The following is an 8,603-nucleotide window of genomic DNA, read 5'->3' as shown; positions in this document are numbered from 1 at the left end:
AAAACGCTGTTCATCAATACAAAGATTTACTTTATAAAGATGAAAAGCTCAATAGCCGTGTATTTATTCAAGGAGATCCCGGGATGGGTAAAACAACATTCCTTACTGAACTGGCGCTTGACTGGTGTGATGCAGTGTCTGAGCAAAATCCTGATCACACGGCTATATTTAGTGACGTCGATACATTGAAGGAGTTTCAGTTTCTCTTTCAAATATCACTAAGAGATGCAGCGGAACAACGAGAGGTTATAGAGATGATCAACACACAAAAAGTCCAGGAGATTTATACTGATGCTTAACGCGAAGAGACCGTGAAGCTTTTACCACAAATTATGGAACGAGAGACATGCTTAGTATTATTGGATGGGCTTAATGAATGGGTTGATCGTTTGAATAAATGCGTGATACCTTTACTGGCTCAATGTTATACTAAGTGCATATCTGTAATTACATCACGGCCATGGAAAATGGCGGATGAGCGAATCAAAGATTCCCAAATCAACAGTTTAATAGAAATTGAAGGAGTAATTGATTCAGATGGGCTCTCAAAGAAAATAATTTTCAGTCTTCAGACTGGTAATGAAAAGACACACACTGAATTCATGAAGTACGTTAACGAACGTCAATTGAGCAATTTCCTTTCGTCACCCTGGAAGCTTACTCTGTCAGTCAATGTGTGGATGAACTATAACGTCAGTGGTTCGTTGTGTGAAAAACAGTGTATTCTCCTAGATGTACTTTTTAAAAATGCAAACGCAATAAAGGGATATTTTCAGAAAGGAAGTTCTTTTCAGTGTTTATCCAATACACGTTTCATTCAGCAGCAGATTGATATTTTTGATAACCTTGCGAAGGCCGCGTTTTACTTAACGTTTTCATCAAACAAATCTCTTGTGTTCACCGAATGGGAATTATTGAACTGCATGTCAGACGTTCAGTTGGAATTCTGTCTTCGTGCTGGTGTTTTAACGAACAGATACTGCTCCTCAAAAGTAGATCAAGATGCACAGTTTTCCTTTGTTCACGAGACAGTGCAAGACTTCCTGGCGGCATATCATATCGCAAATTCAAATCAAGACTTAATTGCCAATATCAAAATAGAATCTATATATAATGTGTTCGGAATGAGCGAGACAATCATTTATCTGTGTGGGCTAGCGTGTAAGAAAGCTAATCAACTGTTAAATCGTCTGGTTGACGTCAAGTTCCTCAACGACATAAACCGGGGATTGAGCAAGTACGTAATTGGAGCGGTATATAACGAATATGATTTCACACAGAGAAACGTTTTAAGATCAAATAATGATCAAATAGATGACAACGTTCGTTGCCTTACACTCTCAGTCTTATTCCAGCGTATAATTATTGCTGGTTACACAGAAGCAAAGGCCAGCGGGGAGAATGACATTTGCCTGACATGTACGGACTTTATATGTTATGCTCATCTTAATGAGTCCGATTCAAATGTATTAAAGATACTTTTATTGTCAAACAAATCAGACGTTCAGTCACTTATTTTAGAAAGTAATGTTCTACAAACAAGGGGAATACTGACAGTTATACAACAATCCAAACATAGTCTTACACGTGTAAAGTGTACAGCTAATCCAGAAATTAATAAAGCATTATCTCATACAAGCATAGAGGAGTTACACTTTATCGGGCATATTGACGTATCGTCATTTTCTTGTGTATTGCCGACCCTGTCTTAATTAACGTTTTTACTGATACAAGACTCAAGTTTTTCGAAAGATATAATTCCACCTGACACAATAAAAGGCATTACTTTAGTTTATTGTACATGCACTGCTGTATTTCTACGACGGTTACTAATGTGCTTATCGTCATTAAAACACGATGTGCATTTACTTTTGATTTGTCTGAATGTAACGGATTGCAAAACGCAACTATTTCAGCCGGAATTATTATCAAGTGATATGAAACACATTGCCCTGTTCGTGCACGACGGAAATAGTGATCTTTATAATTTGGTGCGCTGTATATCTATTGAGAAACTATTGCTGGGATCGACTGCTTGTGTTTCATTAGCATCAGAAATTCTTCATACGCTCAACAAGCTCAAACAACTGTTTTTGATGGGAACATACACGGGCCGATGTGATCTAAAGCTGCCTGCTTCATTGAAGTGTATTCGTCTCGACAAAGTCGAATGTTCATCTGATTGGCTGTGCAGCGTGTTGATCACAATCTGCTCATTAGGTCAACCTGTCGAGTTACAGCTGGGGAATGTTGTATTACAGTCAAGTAAAGAAACCCATAGTGGAGAACCACCTGCACATGTGTCGGACTTGCGATCTGAAATACTGTCATGTGACATGTCCAATATTATGATAATAGTGAAATATTGCAGTAAGGAATTGTTTGACATATTGCGGGATACAAGCATAGGGATCCTAGAATTAGAAATAGCCGATTGTGTCTCATTAGCATCAGAGATTATGTTCACGCTCAGCAAGCAAACACACCTTATATTGTCGGGGACTTACACGGGTCGAAGTTTTCGCAAGCTGCCTGCTTTACTGACGTGCTTTTGTCTGAAGAAAGTGGAATGTTCATATGAGTGGTTGTGCATCTTGTTGATTACGCTCTCTTTATTAACGCATCCTGTCACATGTGTGCTGTGGGATGTTGTACTGCAGCCAAGTGAAGAAACTCGTGAGGACGATTCCCATTTACATGTATCAGACTTGCGTTCTGAAATATTGTCATGTGACCTGTCAAATATCACGATTTTAATGAACAATGTCAGTAAGGAACTGTTGGAAATATTACGTCATGCAAGTATAGGGATCCTAGACATAAGAACGGCTGAATCATTATCATCAGATATTGTTCACACGCTCAACAAGCTAAAACAGATTTATTTGCGTGGTACCTATACGGGTCGATGTGATCTCAGGCTGCCAGCTTCATTGCAGTGTATAAGTCTGCAGAAAGTCGAATGTTGAACTGAATGGCTGTGCAGCTTATTGATCACGTTGTCTTCATTAGATCATCCTGTCAGGTGTAATCTTGTTGATATTGAACTGTTCCCAACCCAACAGCGCAGCCGTTGTCGTATTGCGGGTCGCCAATTCTGAAATAAATGGTCCTCATTGCGGGTTACCAAGTCAGCAGCGTTAATAATGATCGCCATCTTCATCGCGGGTTGCCAATTTAGCAGGAGAAATCATGGTCGTCAACAAGAGTTACCAAGTCATAAACGCAATGGTCACCATCGCGAGTTACTAAAACAGCAGAGCAAACGATTGTCGTCAATTCAGTAGCATCATTGTGATTTCCTGGTCAGTGGTACAACCCATAGCCGTAATTGTGGGTTATCAAATCAGAATCGAAAACATTAGCCGTCAATTCATGTCACCAATTCAGCAGCGCAAACCATAGTAGTCATCGCGGGTCAACCGATCAGCAACCAATGGTAGCCATCACAATTTGCAAAGTCAGCAGCGCAACCAATGGTCAATACGGGTTACCATGTCTGCAGCGCAAACAACCATCGCTATCGTGGTTTACCAAGTCAGCAGCGCAAACCATGGTCTTCATCGCGAATTACCAACTCACCAAACAATGGTAATTTTTGCGGATGAACAATTCAACTCCGTGAAAAATGGTCATCACCAAGGGTTACCAATTAAGCAGCACAAACAATTGTCATCATTGCTTGTAACTGCGAAAGAGGCTTATACGTATCGTTAATGCGGTTTAGCAAGTCGGCCGCGCACAACCATGGTCGTCATCACGGGTATGTTACCAAGTCAGCAGCGCGGATTTCCAAATAGGCAGCGCAAACTCTTATCGTCACCATGATTTATCTGGCCAGAAAACAATGGTCGACATCGCGGGTTAGGAAGACAATGGCGTAAACAATGGTCTACATCGCTGGTTACCAAGACAATGGCGTAAACAATGGTCGACATCACGGGTTACCAAGACAATGTAGTAAACAATGGTCGACATCGCAGGTTACCAAGACAATGGCCTAAACAATGATCGATATCGCGGGTTACCAAGACAATGTCGTAAACAATGGTCGACACCGCGGGTTACCAAGACAATGGCGTAAACAATGGTCGACATCGCGGGTTACCAACCAATGTCGTAAACAATGGTCGACATCGCGGGTTATCGAGTAAGCAGCGCATACCATGGTTTACGAAAATAACTTTTTGTTAATCCATTATTCAAATTACTTTTTTACGTGAATACCATTGTTATTATCTGTATGTTACTCAATTAAATAAAGTTGTTCTTGTGTTTCAAATTGAAGATATACCGCAACACAATATACTATATATCATTATGCACGTGCACAGTGGTATAGTTGCATTCGTAAATGTGATTTTTCGAATATATATTTTTAAAGGATTAACATCTGTATAGGCAAACCTTTTTTTTTAGAGCCGTTATGGTTGGTATTTTGTTTTTGCAATGTTCAAATGTTGTCATGCATCAAATTCAAATCATACATTGATGTACATTTCCCGAAATTCGCCATTTCGAATGATGATGTAAATACCTTTTAAAGGTGATGAATAATATTCTAATAGAGAGTAAAGGCCTTCATAAACGAATCTAATTGTACATAAATATTGTTTATTACTTGTATACAATTATATATATTACAAACCCAATTATAACGTTACTCTTGTAAGTCGATGAAGGGGAACACACGAATCATTTCGAGTGTTTTCTGAACGGTCAAATACCATTTACTCAGTCGCTTCAGTCGTAAGAAAATTTCAAATGCCTAAACCAATATATAATTTTGACAAAACTGTTCGTCGAGAACATGTTGTTGTAACGAGTTATATGGTAAATAATTTATCGTTTTCAAAACCATTATTTTAAGGGTTTTGTTCATTTTAGCCGCAATTTTTATTGGTTATTAAGGCATTTCCGTTTTATAAGTATTTTGATCATGTTAAATGACTATATTTTGGTGTTGTTTGTTTAATTCTTCGACAGCACATATGGAGGTTGAACGCTTCTTATTAATTATAAGAACTTACTTAAATGTCTCCAACGATAACAGACGTGGCATTATCTTATTATATTTGAAATGTGCTGTTTGTTTTAATAGTATTGATAGTAATAGTAGTGCTGTTTGTTTTAATAGTATTGATAGTAATAGTAGTGCTGTTTGTTTTAAAAGTATTGATAGTAATAGTAGTTCTGTTTGTTTTAATAGTATTGTTGTGTTATTGGCTTGTATATACTTTGCAATGTGCGAGTTTATCAGTTACAATAAGATGTTCTAAGAATGACACATGTACATCTTCTATTGACCAAAAATACAAAATAATGTTAAAGCTTTGCATGCTGGGAAATTTGTCGTCTGCTAAAATGTCGTCTGCTGAATTTCTAAAATTTGCATTTTCTTCGATTTTTTTTTCAAAGAATACTATCAGAATAGCAAACAGTTTGGATCCTGATGAGACGCCACGTTCTGTGGCGTCTCATCTGGATCCAAACGGTTTGCAAAGGCCTTCAAAATTCAGTTCCCGCACTGAAAGGGTTAAAGCTTTATTGAAGTTTGCCAAAGAAGATCTGTAAGGAGCTTTGTATTATCGCTTGAATTGCATCATTTGTTGTCAGTCCATAAGATATTCGAATATATTTCATTTTCATAAAGGATTTGCATTTCCAATATAGTTTAAGTGCGTCCATAGCGCCATTTTGATTTATCTACCAGTTTAACTGAAGTTTCAATATCACGTGTATAGATTACATAATTTGTGTGCGTGTGTGTGTTTTTTTAGAAGGGGATAATATCATATATTTTATATGAACCTTGAAAAAAACTACATATGTATTGTCAAGTATTTACTTGTAGATGAAGACATCAGAACATGTAAATTTCCAAATGTAACACCGTGAAATAATAATCTGTATTCAACGGTCGTATATTCTAGATGTCAAGTTATGCCTGAACATGAATCATGGATATGGGCTCATGTTGATGTTGAATAGGATAGCTTAGAGGTCATATGATGTTTGACTATGGCATACGTATTCATTAAAACAATAATTTAATAAACGAGATATTATTGTGTTATATGTCAGTTTTCTCTTTTTTCGTCTCAATCAAGCCAAATCGAAAATCACAACATTTTCTTTACACGTCAAACAGACTTGATGTGGTGAACCTCCTGGTCGTGGCACACTCACTTTTAACCGATTCTAAGATTGCTGTCGGTAAATAAATCGACTGAAAGATACTGGCTTACAGATTGACAAATTGACATTGTTCGTATTTATTCATCACAGATCACGGATAAATACAATTAATGAGTATCTACATGAGCGATATAAGATAACACATATAATATTATTAATTCTAGTCTCTTGAATATCCAATGGTCAAAAGAGTTTATAATGTTGCCAGTAATATTAGGCTTTTATTATGAGAAACATGTATCCAATTCTTAATACAAGTTACTTTTTCCATGAAATAAATTTCTATTTCCAGATACTCAATGGCAAAGACGTGTTACATTAAAATATTTTCCCACTTAGATGTCAACACGACTCAACAGCTCTTAATACGAGAAATAAAGAATATTCAAAAAAGTCTAAATCACGAGATACTCTGACGTTTTTACAAGCAAAATTATATAGGAAGTATCTTAGTATAAGTTTTTTCAGATTTTAGGAACTAGCCGATATGTGATTGTACTAGAGGATTCGTTATGATTGCTAGAGGTTATCGTTCATTATATGTTAAATGAACAAGCCCTATTGGTAGACGTCGGAAATTTATCTGCAAAGGGGACGTTCGCATGCGTTAATTGCTTACTTACAATATACGCAAGGAAATTCAATTTGGTAATGCATATACGCACACTTTTCTATTAGGCTATGTTGAATTGGATTGTACAACAACGATCATACTTTGCAGTGTCTATAAAAAAAATCAACAACCATCAATTTATTATTTTTTAAGATAGCATGCTTTGTTCTTCCACCGTAAAATGTATCTTCAAAAAAGATAAAGTTCTATGTTTAAACTGAATAGTTGGTATTTCCCATAGATATGCAAAGATAGAGTCACATTGAAGTTCATGGCAGAGGCATCGGAGCTGGGGCGCCGCTCCAATATTTTTCGGCAAAAATGAAATTTCGGAAAAGACCTTTTTCATTTTTTTTAATTTATTAAAATACCCGTATATTTGAAAATATCTTTACCAGAAGCAAGGTAATCACGCTTTCTCGGTTATGACACGTGTATTGTTGATTGTCATTACCCGCCCGAGGTAATGTATTGTCAATTATGTTGTTAATTGATCGATCGGTCTCTTTTATAACGATCATCCATTCATTCTTGAGTAATTAAAACCTAGGAATCTTTAATTGTCGGTATGATCTAAGCCTTTGTTTCTTTTATTAATATTAAGGAAAGTATGACATGAAACAAATGTGCCGATATCCAATGGTCCTTTATTATCACAAAATTAAAGATACCTCAAGATACCCGAATTAATTGTAATAACTCAAAGTAAATCGATAATTCTAAAAAACTTATTTAATGTTTTTACCAGGTTTTGTGTCATTTCAATATGTCTTCTCCAAACAATCCAACGATATTGCAATGTATGCAAAAAAAAATTTTATAGGCCAAACTGGCGATAGACATAGAAATTGGCGATTTGTCCATGAACAACAAATGTCAGACACCTCAACAATACTGATGCCTTTAATTATACATTTAGATGAATGTTCAAATGGTGAACCAAAATTTAAAATATTTCCATTTTATAAGCTATTTTCGAACAATATTTCAGCTAGGTTAGCAAAAGAACAACATTTTATACATGTATTAAAACCCCAATTAAATTTCATTTAATATTTATAGACATTATGGCGTCATAACTTATATGACGTTTTGACGTTGTAATAAACTGTATTATGCCCTGATGAGCTGTGCGAAACGCGTTGGCTATATCAATATATTTTTAAAATTCCAGACACGTGTAAAATATATATTATACTCTCTAAAAAATCTAACACTTCTCTGTATGAGCACTCGCTATTACTTTTTTTTAAACATTTCTTAGTGCGTGTGGTCGGAAAAACATTGTTGTGTACTAGAACGACACTGTTTTGCTTTAACGTTGGAAACTACATGAGGCTTTGCAGTTATGAGGGTCTCTATGCGCACAACGTTGACTTCATTTTGTTGTTAAAGTTATTGTTTTTACATTGAATTTGTTAAGTAAAATCGTTTTGCATATTGTGACCATAAGCCGCATGGAGGCTGGCTCGCCCAAGTGCGAAAACACATAGAAGTCGATGTTCGTGTCATGTTCAGGGGAGAAAATCGTTTATGGTATTACCGAGTTGTCTCTCTTAAACAATGTGTTAATGAACGTAGTAAGTGCTTTAAAAGCTAAATAATTATTAAAAAAGAGAATAAATTGTGTTTAAATTATAAATCATCATAATCTTTTTCACCATCATCATCATCTTCTTCTTCTTCTTCCTCATCCACCTCTTATGCATTCTAATTTACAAAATAAAATGACAAGATGGGTAGTATTAAATTATTAAATCAGCTTCTATTCTACCTTTATTCATTTAAAGTC

Source organism: Dreissena polymorpha, chromosome 13, assembly GCF_020536995.1.
Source record: "Dreissena polymorpha isolate Duluth1 chromosome 13, UMN_Dpol_1.0, whole genome shotgun sequence".
Lineage (NCBI taxonomy): Eukaryota > Metazoa > Mollusca > Bivalvia > Myida > Dreissenidae > Dreissena > Dreissena polymorpha.
Note: the sequence above shows the minus strand (reverse complement) of the source record.